Source organism: Mastomys coucha, unplaced genomic scaffold, assembly GCF_008632895.1.
Source record: "Mastomys coucha isolate ucsf_1 unplaced genomic scaffold, UCSF_Mcou_1 pScaffold1, whole genome shotgun sequence".
Lineage (NCBI taxonomy): Eukaryota > Metazoa > Chordata > Mammalia > Rodentia > Muridae > Mastomys > Mastomys coucha.
In genome coordinates this window covers 63107036-63123660 of record NW_022196891.1, presented here as the reverse complement: position 1 = coordinate 63123660, position 16625 = coordinate 63107036, and the positions used below count along the sequence as shown (strand labels likewise).

General features: G+C 45.3%; 1 long non-coding RNA gene across 1 annotated transcript; it reads right to left on the bottom strand.

Moving 5' to 3' along the window:
* Nucleotides 1-686: 686 nt before the first annotated feature.
* On the bottom strand, nucleotides 687-14629 carry LOC116070911. The gene is made up of 5 exons (XR_004110626.1): nucleotides 13796-14629; nucleotides 13509-13699; nucleotides 12577-12758; nucleotides 4513-4577; nucleotides 687-959 (listed from the first exon to the last, which is right to left on the bottom strand). It is a non-coding gene; the product is annotated as an uncharacterized LOC116070911 (long non-coding RNA).
* Nucleotides 14630-16625: the final 1996 nt, after the last annotated feature.

Here is a 16625-nt window from a genome sequence, read left to right as displayed (position 1 = left end):
TGCGCGCGCGCGCGCCGGTGAGAGAAGCACTTTTAAGAGTCAGAGCTTCCAGCCTGCTTTATCACCAGCTCCCGTCTCTCAACCGGAACTCTGGGGTTACAGATGAGGGCTTCTGTACCATTTATCCTGGGATCTGGGGTGTTGAACTCAGGTCCTCAGGCTCCGATAAGCAAGTATATTTTTTTAACCTGCTGGGCCATTTTGTCCCTTCTTCCTTCTTAGTTACTTAAAGGACAGCAATCTTACCATTTGTCAGCAGCAGGGCCTCTTTCAAGAGATTGCATGTTTGCATTCTGTCATTGTTTATCAAAAGCCCAGTCAAGAGAAATAATATCCGTCCTTGATGGATTTTTCTGAGAATGTGTGGCCCAGTCATTTAAACATTTTAAGCAGTTCTAAACTCTACTTTCGAAACAGGGAGACAGTAGTCTCTCTGGGATGTACTCTTTGCCCTCTCACCTGGATGCTTTACTGAACCTTGCTCCGGAATTACATCACCAGTCTTGCTTTGAACACTGTTGAAACACAGCGGGATGCCAGACATGATGGGACAAGCCTATGATCCTGATTCTTTGGAGGCTGAGGCAAGAGGATAATGAGTTTGAACTTGAGACCAGCCCAAGTTATTTTGTGAGTCCTATATTTATACAGCAAGACCCTGCTTCAAAATAAATACAGGAAGAGAGGAGGGAAGAAAATGAGAGTGGGTTGTGGGTTGTGGGGACAGAGATCGCCACAGTTCTAAGACTGAAGTGTCTTTCTCTGGAGACTGTGTGGCATGCTCAGGTCACAAGAGGGTGCTGTTTCTATAGCTTGCAACAGTCTTGCAAATAATGCCTGTGGAACTCTTGGATGGGAGCCAAAGACAAGTTTGCTGCGTCTCAGAGTTGCAGGTTTCGGCAGTAAGGCACGTTTAGAAGCTCCAGACCGTAGCTGGAGCCTCCCTGAGACCAGGACGTCTGTGCAGAGACAGAAGCAGTATTGTCAAAACATCAGTTTCAGGGTCTAATCTAGAACAAAAGAGAAATGACCTAGAATACTTCTTGGCTTAAAAAACAGAAGTACTGGAGCTATAGGGATGGCTCAGCAGTTAAGAGCACGTGCTGCTCTAATAGAGGACTCAAGTTTGAGTCCCAGCACCCAAATGGAGGGTTCCAGAAGATCTGATAACCTCTCCTGGCTTCTGCAAGCATTACATGCATAAGGTATCTGTACATAAGTAGTCAAACCACTCATAAACATAAAATAAAAATAAATAAACCTTTAAAAATGGAAGCATCATCCCATGATGTGGGGAGGACCACACGAGCATCCATCTGCAGCATCCTTCAGAGCACCTCCTACCGGCCAGGGACTCAGAACACAGAGGACCAGTGAACTCAACCATGGTTAGGCAAGTGAGTGAGTTGTGCTCTACTGCACGGATTTTACCGAACCAAAAAATACTAACACGGGAACTGGAGTTAGAAAAGGCAAGTCTGGACTCAAAATAGAGGCTGTGGTCCAAAGGAACCAGAACAGTTGAGGACGCTGTTTATTGGTGGTCTGAGCTTCGAAACCACAAATGATAACTTCAGAGAATATTTCGAGAAATAGGACACTGTTACGGACTGTGTGGTAATGAGGGATCCCCACACAAAATGTTCCAGAGGCTTCGGGCTCGGGACCCTTGTCTTGTGTTGAAGAGGTGGATGCTACTACAGTGAGTGTTCCACCACACAAAGTTGATGGCTGTGGGGGAAACGAGGAGTCATTTCTAGAGTGGCCAAAAGCCCTTTTTGCGCGTTGAACAGTGAAGAAAAAATTTAGTAATATGAAAGAAAATACAGAAGAGTATAATCTATGAACTACTTTGAAAAGTATGGCAGAAACCATTCACATCATAGAAGTCAGACAGAGAGGGGAAAAAGAGAGGATTTGCTTTTGTAGCTTTTGATGATTGTGACACAGTTGACAACATTGTTCAGAAATACCACACTGTCCGTGGGTGTAATTGTGAACTGAAAAGAGCTGTTTCTAAAGAAGAGATGGATCTGCTGACCACAGAGAGTCTGTCAATGGCTGTAACAGCGAAGAAGGGATGCAGTCTGCTGGATCGTAGAGAGGCTGGGAGGAGGATACGGCAGCTTTGTGGGTCGTGAAGGAAACTTTGGAGGTAATTTTGGTCTTGGTGGTAACTGTGGTGGTAACCATGGTTACAATAGAGAGGAGGCTGTGGTGGCAGAGATGGTGGTAATGGTGGTGGTTCCCATGGTTACAATAGAGAGGAGGCTATAGTGGCAGAGATGGTGGTAACTGTGGTGGTAACCATGGTTACAATACAGAGGAGGCTATGGTAGTGGACTAGGATATGGAGACCAAGGTCATAGATGTGGTAGAGGAGGAGGATGTGATGGTTACGATGAAGGAGGAAACTTTGGTGGAGGTAACCATGGCGGTGGTGGTGGTGGGAACTCTAATGACTTTGGAAATTAGCGTGGATAATGGCAATCAAAGCACAAATTCAGGGGTGGGGCAGTTTTGGCGGAAGAAACTCAGGCAGTCCCTATGGCGATGGCTATAGGTCTGATGGTAGAAGTACTGGATATGGTGGCAGAAGGTTTTACAAACAGTAGAAAAGGGATATAGTTCTTAGCAGGAGAGAAAGTGAGTTGTCAGGAAAGCTGCGTGGTCACTTTGAGACAGTTGTCCCACGTGCCTTAGAGGAACTGTAAAAGTCTGCTGCAGAGAGAGCAATGGTCCATAGTCAGAAACATCACTGCACCTTAAACAGGAAGCCCTTCTTGCTTAGGACTGCAATAGCATGGTTTGCAAAATGTGCAATATAGTGTCAATAAGATGTACATCCCTGAGGTCTTTTATCTGGTACAACAGTACCTTTCTCTTCATTACATCAGGCATATTGTCTTGTAAATTGTGGTAGTGGTACCAGGAATAAAAAAAATTGAGGAATTTTTAATGAGAGAGAGAGAGAGGAGAAGGGGGAAGAAGAAGGAGGAGGAGTTGGAGGAGGAGGAAGAAGAAGAAGAAGAGGAGGAGCAGGAAGAAGAAGAAGAAGAAGAAGAAGAAGAAGATCAACAGTGGCTACAGAGATGGCTCCGTGGTTAAGAGCTGCTCTTTCAGAGGACCTGGTTTCAATTGCCAGAACTCACAGCTCCCAACTGTCTGTAACTCCAGTTCCAGGGGGTCCACTACCTTCACACTGACATATGTGCAGGCAAAACACCAACGGACATAAAATTAAAATTAAACAAATTATTTTTTTTTTAAAGAAGACTAACATCTATGGGCTTAAGTGTCTTGAGATACAAAGCAGGCACCTCAGAGGAAATACTCTGTTCTGGATGAGTGTGTATGTGTGTTCATGTGTGTGTGCAAATGTTGATGTGCATGAATGGGGGTACATAATGCTACATTGTACACATGGAGATCAGAAGAATCATCCTGTGTCAGTCCTCAACATCTATCTTGTTTGAAATAGAATCTTTTGTTTTTCCATTACAGCGTTGTCCACCAAGCTGGCTAGCTTACTAGTATCCAGGGATTCTCTGTCTGCCTCCCATCTTGCCATGGGAACCCTGGAATTACAAATGTGTGCTACCCTGTCTGGCTTTTGGAAGGATTCTAGGACTCTAAACTCAAGTCTTCATGCTTGCAAGCCTAGGATCTTCCCACTGAGCCATCTCCCCAGCCCCTGTTGGATCTCTTGAATCTCTCTGTAAAGTAAAACTCAAGGAATTCCATGGCTGGGCTGGGAGGAGTTAGCAATGGACCTTAGAAAACAAACAAGCTTTTGGTTTGGTTTGGCTGAGCTTATGAAGTGCACTGTCACCCAGCAGTGACCCCATCCTGGTGTGGAAAGAACTAGAGCAGTAAGGAGTTGCCACCCATGGTGAATCACTAATCTGAAGGCCTTCATGGAGAGCACGCTCACTTCCCCAGATGCAATTCTGCATGTGTCGTAAGGGACCTTGGGTCATCCCTTCCTTTGTGCAACGAGGTCAAAAGAACAGTTTCTGCTTCTTCAGCTGCTTCTTTAAAAAAGTTAAAGGTTTTTATTTATCTTATGTGTATGAGTGTTTTGCCTATATGTATGTCTGTAGACCACATGCATACATGGAGGTCAGAAGAGGGTGCTGTATCCCTTAGAACTGGAGTTGTGGCATTAATGGGAGCTCTGGGGTCAAACCCAGGTCCTCTGCAAGAGCAATAAATGATCTTAATCACCTACCCGTCCTTCCAAACCCGCTTCTTTCTGTCATCAAGGTTCCTTGCAAACTCTCAGGAAACAGGTCTGCTGTGACCCCTGTTGGCTTTTGTTTGGTTGTTTAGTTGGTTTTATTGAAACAGGACTTCACTAAATAGTCCAGTCAAGCCTCTAACCCTGGTCCTCCAGTATCAGCCCCTGACACCTCTGTGCCCAGTGTGATTTTTTTCCATCTCAGAGCTTCCCCTGGATTGCTGACTGAGCAGAATAGAAGCAAAGGAATCCATATGCGTAAAGGTACTCACCTCTCTCGCGGTTGGATAGGCTATGCAGTCAGGCCAGCTCTGCTGCTGCCTTTGATCTTCTAGGTCTTTCCAAATTAAAAAACAAGACTTATTATCTGGCTAGCACATTTAACTTTCTTTCTTTTATTTATTTTTAAGAAAATTTTCTTAATCTTTTCTTTAAAAGAGAGGATGTCACTATGTAGTCTTGGCTAGTCTGTACATCTCTATGTAGACAAAGCTGACCTCAAACTCAGAGAAATATGCTTGTCTCTTTGTCCCTGCCTCTGTCTCTGCTTCCCCAGTGCTAGGATTAAAGATATGTGTCATTACAGTCATTTTCTTATTATGGTTAGTGTGTGCGTGTGTGTGTGTGTGTGTGTGTGTGTGTGTGTGTGCGTGTGCACGTGCGTGCGTGTGTGTGTGTGTGTGTGTGTGTGTGTGTGTGTGTGTGTCCATGTGCATGGAGAAGTCTGAGGACTCAGTTCTCTTCATCCATTGTGTGAGTCCAAGAGATCAAACAGGCTGTCAAGCTTGGTGACAACCACCTTTACCTATGGCCATCTCTCTGAGGCCCACATATGACTTCAGCACTCCGATACAAACAATGCGAGAATGGACCATGCCAGGAAACCCAGGATGGATGTCCATGACTCCTGGGACAGTCCCTCCCCTGTGGACACCTGTTGAAAGTGCCATCTCCTTGTGCCAGAGTCTCATGGCTGCGGGTATGACACAGGCATCAGTGACAGCCATCCCTTGTTTGACTCTGGCTCCAGTGTTTCCAGGAAACCCAATATAAAAGCACTACGGGAAGCCCTTTCTCAGCCTGAAGGCTCATTAGACACTTCAACTCTTGGGGCTGCCCTGGTTGTTTTAAAACATCTATCTATGGGCTGAAGAAGTGACTCAGTGGTTAAGAGCACTGGTTGTTCTTCCGGTGGATCCGGGTTCATTCCCAACTCACACATGGCATTACATAACCATCTATAACTCCAGTTCCAGGGGCTCTGAAACTCTTTTTGACTTTCCTGGACATCAGGCACACAATTGGTACCCAGATACACATATAGGCAAAACACTCATACACAGAGTAAAATTAAAAAAATTAAAAATACATCAATCCAACAACCAAAGTGTACACAATAAACACAATACTGTCCGTGCACTGCTGGACCACTATTCAGTCAAATTCTGAGTTCCTAGCAAGGGTGTGAAGCTACACCAAACAACCTTGGGTTTCTACCCTTCCTGCTTAAGTGTGATCTTAAACAACAGTCATAAAGAGAGCCAGAGTTGGCCTCTTCAAAGTCCTGCATTCAAATCTTACTTCCTTTCTCTTGGCGGCTGTATGGTTCTGTGCAAGGTTTTCCCACAAACTCAAGTTCCTGCTGGCAGGGGATAAACAGTGGCACATTATATGTCTCAGAGTGATGTAATAGGTGGCAAGAGAAGGTTTTTCTCCTAAGGAGATTAAAGGCTAATGGATAAGAACAAGTTCGGGAGGGAGGAGGAAACAGGCACAGGCTAGAGATTGTCACAGACGCCACCAGGAATGCTGGACAGGGTTACTAAGGCTGCGATTGTGCTCTGCTACCTAGAAGGAGAGGAGAATGGCTTTGAGGCATCCTAGGGGCTGTCTAATGGCTTCCTTCCTACAGAAGGTGCCAGTCTCAAACCCACTCACTGAGGAGTAAGCTCCACAGCTCTCATTGGCTACCTTTGAGGACAGCCCAGGAGCCAGGAAACACTCACCACATAGAAGGCCAGGAGCAGAGTCTCTGAGGAGCAGTTGGTCACAGTGTACAAACAGAGCCACAGAAGTGTACAGCACAGGCACATTCACGTCTGTATACAGCAGAACACCAGCAGACGGGCAAACCCAAGAGCTGCTCTGCAGGTCTCTCACCTACAATCAGGCTGAAGTCAGCTTGGGCTGATACATTTAAAAGACCAAAGCAATGCTAAATGGGTATGCCGTGCTTGTCAGATCGCCTTTTGAATGCTCATGTTTATGGCTATAGGTTAGTGAGGCTGTCAATTTCGTACACACATCCTGCTCACCAGCCAAAGCTCAGAGGTTACTAGGGATGAAGGGGCAGAAACAAGGTGATGGCATAGCAGTACACTGTTTTCTGACGTGACTGGCATACTGCATTCTTGAGTTTGCAGCACATGTGAATGCTTGCAACAAGTACACAACTTGTACACAACTGGGCCATTAACACGCAGTTGTGGATGAGGGACTTGTGAGGCCTCACTCTCCGGAGGATCTATAGGAGGGTAATGTTTGCTGGAGGAGGGAGGATTTTTCTTCGATGGTATAACCTCTGATAAGGTACTGCCCCTTACTCCTGTAAGCATTTCTAAGTAGTCTCATTGGCTCTCCCAGAGGCGGGGCCCGGAGGTGGGGTAGCAAGACTGTAGAAGGAAGCCTGAGCAGGTGTGAGAGGGAGGTAAGAGAGCAATGGGCTGCTCGAATGGTGATGAAGGTAGCACTGCCACATGTCTCCAATCTCGGAAGGCAGAATCAGGTGGATCTCTGTAAGTTCGAGGCTAGCCTGTTCTACAGAGCAAGTTTTCAGATAGCTAGGCCTACACTGAGAAACCCTGTCTTGAAAAACAATCAAACAAACAAATAAGAAGGCAATGGGAAGTGAATATGATCAAAATGTAAAATACATTATATATGGGTATGAGAATGTCATAGTGTAATTAGTATATGCTAACAACAAAAAAAAATAAAACTTAGAAAACAAAACAGACAGCCTTCTAGGTATCCCAATATAGGGCCTCATCACTTTCCACCTGGCCTGGCATCCCCTAGCAGGCTCTGGGGCTCATTTCATTTATTTGGAACTTCCAGCATCTTCTTGAGATGTGTAGATTAATAATTCTCATCACTTCACTGAGCAGACGAAAAGTTGAATTTTGAAGAAGTCACACAAACTCGCTAAGATCAAACCTCTGGGCAGAGATGTCCCAAAGCCCCTCCTTCTTCAAGCCAGCCAAGAAGCCGGGCTGTAGTAGCTGTTATCTGTTCTCCAAATATGGTCTCTCTTTAAAATAGAACAACAGATTTCCCCCCGCCCCCTGCATGTTTGGCAGAATGCAGTAAAGACTACAGCTAAAGACTACATTTCCCAACATGCTTTGCACATACTGCAGCCTGTATGGATAATCATAGGCTATAAGTAAAAGAGTATGGGTAGTCAGCCTTCCAGGCCAGATGTCCTATGACTTCCTCTATCCTGAATGGCAGATGAAGAATGTGATGGTTGGAGCCAAGGAAGCCATGTTTATGTATTCTGGCTCTGAACTACACACCTGGGAATTTTACGTGAAGAAGTCTAAGCCACTGCATTTTGCATTTCTTTGCTATAACCACTTAGCATTTACTCTGACTGATGTGAATCACAAGTAATCATCACAGGGAAAGGAAACTGGCTCAACAAATGCTAGCAGCTAAATCAGGGTGTCAGAGGGCATGTTGCCAGTAGGTCATGCCTGATGCTGTCACCTACAGTCATCATGTAGGGTGATGCATCTTACTTACTGTACACACATGGAAATAGCAGCCACTCTTTCCTTCAGAGTGATTTTAAAAGCCACAGGCTGGAGGTCGAGAGGTCAGAGCTCTAATCCCAGCTCTGCCTGTTCTGCCTGAACAAGTTGCTCACTCTCTCTGAGTTTATGCTTCTCCAGCTGCGAACTGAAAGTGATTGGATCCACCTGTAGCCACTCTGCCCTCTCTCCGCCCACCATTCTTCCCCGCCCCAGGTGGATCAGCCTTGCATGTGGGGTTTAATCTGCCCATGTCAGAGGGCTGAGACTCAGGGGCCATCATCTCCCTGACATATCTCCAGTAAGCCAGGAGTCCTTTTACAAGGGCAGTGGTTTCTGTGACGCCTGGAGGAAGGAGAGCCTGTGGCATCTGCGATCTCCACAGTGGGAGCCATTGTGTGGATGAAGGGCTAAGATCATGATGGGAGCTTTTCAGCTCTTGGCTGAACCTGAAAGGTCGGAGATGCCTGGGGAAGAATGGATGATTGGTTCAAGGTCAGCGTGCCACAGTTCTGGTGGCTCCAGTCTACACGGAGAAACCTGGGAAACCTCTCTGCTGGGTAGCCCAGGGCTGGCATCATCCTGAACCCCTACCAAGTATCAGTAGATACTGAAAAAAAAAATCAGCAACAATTAAACATTGTGCTAGGAAGCCAACGGCAGGTTGTGTTCCAATCCCATGGCCAGCAAGCATTCCTGAGTATCAGCTTAAACCAGCTAGGGAGAAGCGGTGTCTGTCAGGGGACTTGAATCCCTCAACACTCTCCAACCACCTCTGTGGCTCTTACTAGTTCCTAATTTTCTTAGGCAGTGAGGCCCATCCGGGTATACAGTCCTATCCATCTTCCACCCACTGGATGCCTGGGAGCTGAGTGACAGATCCCACTTGTAGGTTCTTAACAGAATTCCATATTTCCCTCTCAACCCAGTCTAGCCCAGTGTCTGCAAGCATACTAGGGCACTTCCCTTCCACTCACACAGTGGCTGAGGCTCCCAACTGGCGCATCCTGAGTCAGATGGTCAGAGGTTTTCTTGTTCTACAGGCATTTCCTAAGGTGTACATGCAAAGTTTGGGTATCAGGGAGATTTAAAAACTCATACTATGGTAGTGCCTTTAGTGTAATGGACACACACAGAGAAAATAACCAACCATCTGAACTAGCAATTTCCTCGGGATTGTTACTTAGAAGGATACTAAAATGTAACAAACAGGTAACAACCATGGGCTGGAGGATAGATAGCTCAAAGAGCAAAGGCAAGCACGAGGACACGAGGACCTAGCTTGATCTCCAGCATCAGCATCGGAAATAAAACTGGGAGTGGTGAAGAGTATTTGTAATCCCAGTGTTGGGAAGATAGAGATGCCAGGCAGATAGATCCCTGGTGCCCTCTGGCCTGGTGTCTAATCTAGTCAGCCAGCCCTGGGTCCCAGAGAGAGACCCTGTCTGAGAAAACAGTGGACAGTTCCAAAGGAGTAACTCCTGAGGCTGACTTCTGGCCTCCAGATGTGCACACATGCCTGGTACACTCACATGCACCCCACCCACACGCCATCCTCAGTGAACGGTGGATGTGGTGCAAGCTCCATGACACAGAAACAAAGACATGCCTGAAAATGCTTTTATCTCTGCCCACGCTCCGGATACAACTTAGAAATACGATGGTGTCAAATACTCCTCCCAGTTCCCAAGCAGTTCCTTCCTTCCCAGCAGGACCAGACACTAGGGAATCCAGTGTCAGATAGCAACTGTAGCTAAACAGTGACACATGCAGCTGGCCTATAATTCCCTGCACTGCGGAGGCTGAGGCAGGAGGATGGTAAGTTCAAAAACAGTCCGGGCTACATCATAAGATACCTATATCAGGGCTGGAGAGATGGCTTAGTGGTTAAGAACACTGGCTGCTCTTCCAGAGGTCCTGAGTTCAATTCCCAGCAACCACATGGTGGCTCACAACCACCTGTAATGGGATCCAAGACCCTCTTCTGGTATATCTGAAAATAGCTACAGTCTACTTATATAAATATAATAAATAAATCTTAAAAAAAAAAAAAAAAGAAGATAACTGGAGCTGATGAGATGGCTCAGTGGGTAAGAACACTGACTGCTCTTCCCAAGGTCCTGAGTTCGGATCCCAGCAACTACATGGTGGCTCACAACTACTGTAATGAGATCTGACACCCTCTTCTGGTGCAACTGAAGACAGCTACAGTGAATTATGCCGGAGCGTGCAGGGCCAGCAGAGGTCCTGAGTTCAGTTCCCAGCAGCCACACATGATAGCTCACAGCCATCTGTAGAGCTACAGTGTACTCATACACATAAAATAAAATCAAAATAAATCTTTTTTAAAAAAGAAAAAAGGATAACTGTATCAAAAGACCCAAAGAAATGAAACTTGACAATAAATAAATAGATAAAAAGAAAGGCAGATCAGACTTATATTTAAGATGCTTGAAATAATGCTCTCTGCAAACAAACAAAAACCCACAGAACACTTGATTCATTTAGAACTTCAGATTAATTATTGCACAGGGCATATTTATACAGAAAACTTGATATTCCATATTAACTAGATGTCCTGTGTCTTTATTTGAGAAATATGTCAGCTTCATTTCAAAATCTTAAGTTATTTCAAGCCCCTTCCTAGGCCTGACAAGTTGTTAAATCTCTTTCTTCCTCCCCGGTTTAGGCCTTGGGTCTCAATCCCAAGCTCTCCTGACTTGTTTGGTCCAAAGACATGTTGCCTGATCCTGCTGTCAGAGTCACCTTCCTAGAACACAAAACTTTTCCCAGACAAAAAGCCCGTGGAAGTGTCCCGTCCCCTGGATGCAGGGCTGGATGAAGCCCAGGCACTTCACAGGCCTGAGTCAGGCTCCGTTCCTAGTCACCCTCTGAGATACAAGGGTATCCTGTCATGAAGCAGTCTCTGCTTTCCACTTCTAACTGCCTGACACACTGCAGAAAATCTGATGAGAGTCTTCTGTTGTTAATCAGAGTCGTCCTTTCTGTGAATCCTCCCCAGTGCCCCAGCTTCCCCCACCTTCTCCCACGCCCCCGGCCACATCCCTGCTCCAGGATGTCGGAGTTAGCCTCATCTGCGGCTCTCTACTCAGCCACCACATCGGAAGTAAGGCTAGGGTGGGATTCTGACCACAGCAGTAGCACCCTGGATCCTTTGAGCCAGCAAGAGATGAGAAGCGCAGAAAAGAGGGATGGTAGAAAGATTAACAGAAGCGATCTGGGAAGGGGCTCCTCCCCTCTTCTGTGTTAGTCTGGATAAGATTTTACCTAAGATGTGCAACAGTGTGCAGACTTTTTGCCTCAGATTCACACAGGATGATAAAAGACTTTACATGATTGGTCCCACAACCCACAACAGTGAGAAAAAAAAAATCATCCAGAATTAAGACCCGTGTCTTCTAGTAAGAAGGTTGCATGTATCATTAACTCTACACTTCCTCCCACCCCATGTGGTCCTCGCCACCGCTGACCCTTGTGCTCCAGGAGGAGGCCCAAGAAAACAAAACCATTTCTCTTTAGCAGGCTACATGGTCATTATTACGTACATGGCGACTGCATCCTGCTTACTGTATTGAACTGGTGATGGCTAGGGCTTTGCTCATGATGTTTTCAGAAAAAATAAAATGAGAAAAAAAAAAAAGAAGAAGAGGACGGATTCTTTCATTGCTCCTGGGGCAAACAGCTGGGTAAACAAGACCGATATATTTTCAAAGGAATGAACGAAGAGCGGAATCTGGGATGGAACTGGAATCACTTGTCTGGTCCGTGGAACATTCCAGATAACAGTCTCTAGCAAGAGACTTTAGCTTGCTGAGGCAGAAACTCCAAAAGGCATGATGAGTTCCGGCCTGTAATCTCGGAACTTGAGAGGTGTCGGTGGGAGGATCAGGAGTTCAAGGACTTCTTCAACAACCAAAAGAGTTCCAGGTCAGCCTGGAGTCTGGATTACAGAGACATTGTCCCAAAGAGAAAGTAAGGGAGAGAAGAAGGGAGGGAGGGAGGGGAAGGGGAAGGATGATAGAAGAGGAGAGGGAGGGAGAGAGGAGAAGGAGGAAAGAAAGAAAGAAAGTTTGTGGTGACTCAGGCTTTATTCCCAGCACCTGGGAGGCCAAGGCTGGTGAAATCTCTGTGAGTTAGAGGCCAACCTGGTCTACATATCCAATTCCAGGCCAGCCAGGGCTATATAGTAAGATCCTACATCAAAGTAAATAAGTGAATAAATAATGCATATTTTATTTACATAACATATATATGTATATATATGTGTGTGTGTATATATAGGAATATATATATATATGTATGTGTGTGTATGTATATATATATCCTAAATATAATCCTAAAGTTTGCTCTTGAAAATTCAGAGCTTTCAGCTGCTCTTGACTTGGAGCGCTTCCTGGGCGGGCTGACTACCTACAGTAGGTAAGGAATCCACCCTGGTAAGGATTCCCTCCTGACTCATCCCCACCCCACCCTTCCAACCCTGCCCCCACTCCTTCTTACCTGCTTCTGAGAAGCCCTTGGAGCTAGGAGGATAACGGATAATGGAACCTCTGCAACCTGGAAGCCTCCTGCTCCTCCAGCCTGCAACTGCTGGGCCAGGACCCCAAGCCACGAGTATTGGGAGGTTGGCAAATGCCATGTAGTTCTTCTCCAGGGACTACCAGGAGACCATCTCAGATGTCCTGAAAGATAATGTAATCAATGAGGATCATGATGAGAGGGTACTCTGAACTTCCTGTGTGAACATCACAGTGTCAGAGCCCATCCATATAACAAGCCAGTCCTTGGACAAGCAAACTTGCTAGGATTGTAAAATCCATAGTAGAAGACCACCCGTTCCAGAGGCCTCACTAAGCCGATTGTGGTAGCCATCACAGAAGCCTTGCAGCTTTCGGGGTGGGGTTGAGATTGAAGCATCACATGCTCTTCTTGCAGCATTGAGTGGGTTAGGGATGGGTATGAAAACAGCACAGCTGTGACAAGCACTGTACTGGGTGTTCTGGGATGCCTTAGGAAGAACCCCTCTTCATCAGAAGCTGAGCTTGGGACTGTGGAGCATGGGGTATGGATCCCACCAGTGATAAGGTTGTCTCTCTTAGTCATGCATTTCATTATCAGTTGGTACAAAGGTGATCTTCGTAACACCTTATTAACTGGCAATGTTAAAAGGAACTGCCAACAAAGGGTAGGTTCTAAGCACCACTCACTGCTATTCAGACCACCAGAGGAGGCAGGCAAGGAGAACTTAGGGATTTGGTTGTACTTGTTGTGGCTTCAGCAGCTAATCTCAATGCCCAACCAAAGACTGAGACAGTGTGCATAGCCCAAAGCACTCTACCTCCTGCCACTGCTCAGCTCAGCCCTGTGGTTCATCTCAGAATCTCCATGTTGGAAATGACCTCAAAAGTCAAAGTCATTAGCCTGGATCATACCTCGGGTGGTTCTGACACCCTTGTCTGAAGTCGGTTTTGTCTCCAGCCAGCAGCCTTCAGTCCTGGAGAACACAACACTTTCATGAGGCAGACCACAGCTTATGGTTTGGTATTATAATGGTTCTTTTTTTTTTTTTTTTACCGATGTCATATCTGTTTTCTCAGAAATTTTTACCCAGTGAGTCATACGCCTAGAGAGAAGAACGACATTAACGGGGACAGTCTGTGGTCAGGGCTATTCAAGAATTCAGTTCAACACCTTCCCCCCACCCCAGCATAAAGCTTACCTTCTTAGTCAGTGTCCAGAGTAGTAATATGGACTCTGCTTTAAGCTGTTGTGTGGTAGCCCCGAAGCCAAGCACAGCGAACAGTGCAACACTGAAAGTTTTAGCTGTTCAGGACCCGGACGTAGGAACTTCTCTTTTGCCTATCAGTTTGAGTCCAGCGTGGGCAAACAGTGAGACCCTGTTTCAGAACTCAACAATAGCAAGTTTTTCTGCTTGCTAAACTGAGTCTCTGTACCCATTGGGCAGGTGGGGCAGTGGGTGTGCTCCACTTGACTAGAGAGATGGCACAGCAGTTAAGAATACTTGTTGCTCTCTAAGAGGACCCGGGTCCAGTTCCCAGCACCCAGATGGCAGTCCATAACCATCTGTAAGTGCAGGTTTGTGGGGTCCAGTGCCCTCTTCTGACCTCCTTTAGCTCCAGGCACAGCACAGTGCGCATACATGCATGTAGGTAATTGCACAAACACATACACTCCCAGCTTTCTGGATGGAAGAGCGGGTATTGCAACCATCCCTTTGAGAGGACAATCCTATATGCTTAATATTGCTGGTTTTCCTGGAGGTCTCTGGGCACAAGGACCTTCGTGTTGTGTCCCCAACAGCTGTCTTTTTTATAGTTTGAATTGTGGTCTTTGGCAGACACCATCTTAAATGGGGGAAGAAGTCATAGATCACTGGGATTCTGCTGTTTTTCTAATGATGAGTGGCATCAAGCATCCTTTCATAGACTTGCATGCATTCTTTAGGGAGATATCTACTTAGGTCCTTTGTGCTATTTTTAAACTGAATTAGTGGGTTTGTTGTTGTTAATATGTTGTTGAATTGTAGGAGAAGTTGTTTTTTTTTTTTTACTTTTTGAGGGGTTTTAAAAAATGTTTTTATATTATCTTTTTATTCCTATTTTTATATTTTTGTATATTTTATATAAATCATATTTTATATACATAGCTTATATTAAACTTTTATCAGGTACACAATTATTTTCAGTGGCATAGCTTGACTTTCACCATACTATTCCTGTTAACAGGCTCGAGTCTTCAGGTCTATGTAGTTAGCCCCTGTGTCTATTTTGCCACTGTTTTCTGTTCTTTTTGTATTAAATTAAAAAACAAACAAACAAAAAATAACAAAACATTGCCAAATCCATGGCACACATTTTCACAGTAGATCTCAGTTTTAGGCATTTGTTTCTTTGTTTTTTCTTCCTCCCTTCCCTCCTTTCTTTCTTTCTCTCTCTCTCTCTTTCTTTTTTTCTTTCTTCCTTTTGTACTGGTGATTGAACCCAGGGCTTCCAGTACCTGCCACTGAACTGTGGACTCAGCTCTCCTTTACCTTTAATTTTGAAACAGGGTTTTCCAGGCTGAATCCACTCTGTAGTCTAGCTGGACCTTGAACATACCATCTTCTTGCACGTAGCTAGAGTTGCAGGTCTGTGCCACAAAGCCAAGCCTTTAATTCAGTTGGAATTAATTTTTATACAGAATGCACACATGCCCACCTTCATTCTTGAGCATATGAATGTACAGCTTTTCCATTGTTGTGTGTCACGTTCACCCTTTCTCCACACATGATGCCAGTTCCCCTGTTGAAGATCACGCGACATAGATATGAGGGACTGTTTCTAACTCTATTCTGTTCTCTTGGTCCACGTGTCTGGTTTTGTGCCAAAAATCACCTTGTTTTGATTACTGCCGCTTTGTCCTATGTCTATGTCATGAAATCTGAGGCTAGCAACTTTCAGGATTTTTTTGTATAATTTGGAGTCCCTTGAGGTTCCATATGAATTTTGCAAGCCTTCCTTCCTTCCTTTCCTCCCTCCTTCCTTCCTGTTGTCTGTTTTCCAAAAAGTAGTACTGCAACCTTGACAGGGATGGCATTGAACACCTGGCTAGCCTCCGCAAATTCGGCTGCTTTAATAATGTAGCATATCCTGTCTATGAACACACAGTATCTTTCTCATTATTTAGCTTTCTTTAATCCCTTCAATGTTTGTGGTTTTCTGTGTCCCGTGTTTCCCTCCTTGCTAAGCAACTCCTTCCTATGTGGTTCATCCTTTTTTATGCCATTTCAAATAGCCCTGCTTTTTTGCCTTCCTCCTTGGGTTGCTCAAGCTGCGCAGAAACTGAGCTCTGCGTTAAGACTCCGTCCTGCAGCGTTGCTGGGTTTGTTTATTGTTTCCAGCAATGTTTTCTTCTCGAATCTTCAGGATTTTATACAAATAAAATCACACCATCTGAAAACAATGGTTCCTTCTTCCTCTCCAGTTTCCATGTGTAGTATCTCTTCTTGCTGACTCCTCTGACTAGAACTCCTGGTGCCTGGTTGAACACAGGGGAAAGATGGAGCCCCCTCACCTTGCTGCTGACTTGATGGAGTAAACTGTCCGTTTTTCACTGTGGTGTATGATGCTAACTGTAGGCTTTACTTTTTAAAATATGGGGGTATGGGGACCAGCAAGACAGCTTAGTGGCTAAAGATGCTCTGGTCAAGCTGGCCAACCTGAGTTCCATCCCTGGGTCCCATATGGTGGAAGGGGAGAACCACCTCCCTTAAGATTTCCTCTGACTTCCACACGTGTACTGTGCCATGTGCATGCACACACACTAAAATAAATACTTGTAATTAAATATAAAATACAATGTTTGGGCTAAGAGTAAAAATGAATGGTTATGAATTCTAGCATTGATGGTGCTGAGACAGGATGATCATAAGTTCAAGGTGAGCTTGGACAACTTAGACTTTGTCTGAAAAAATAAAACAAAGCTTTAATCAGAGGCAGGGGGATCTCTGTGGGTTCAAGGCTAGTCCGGTCTACAGACTGAGTTCCAAG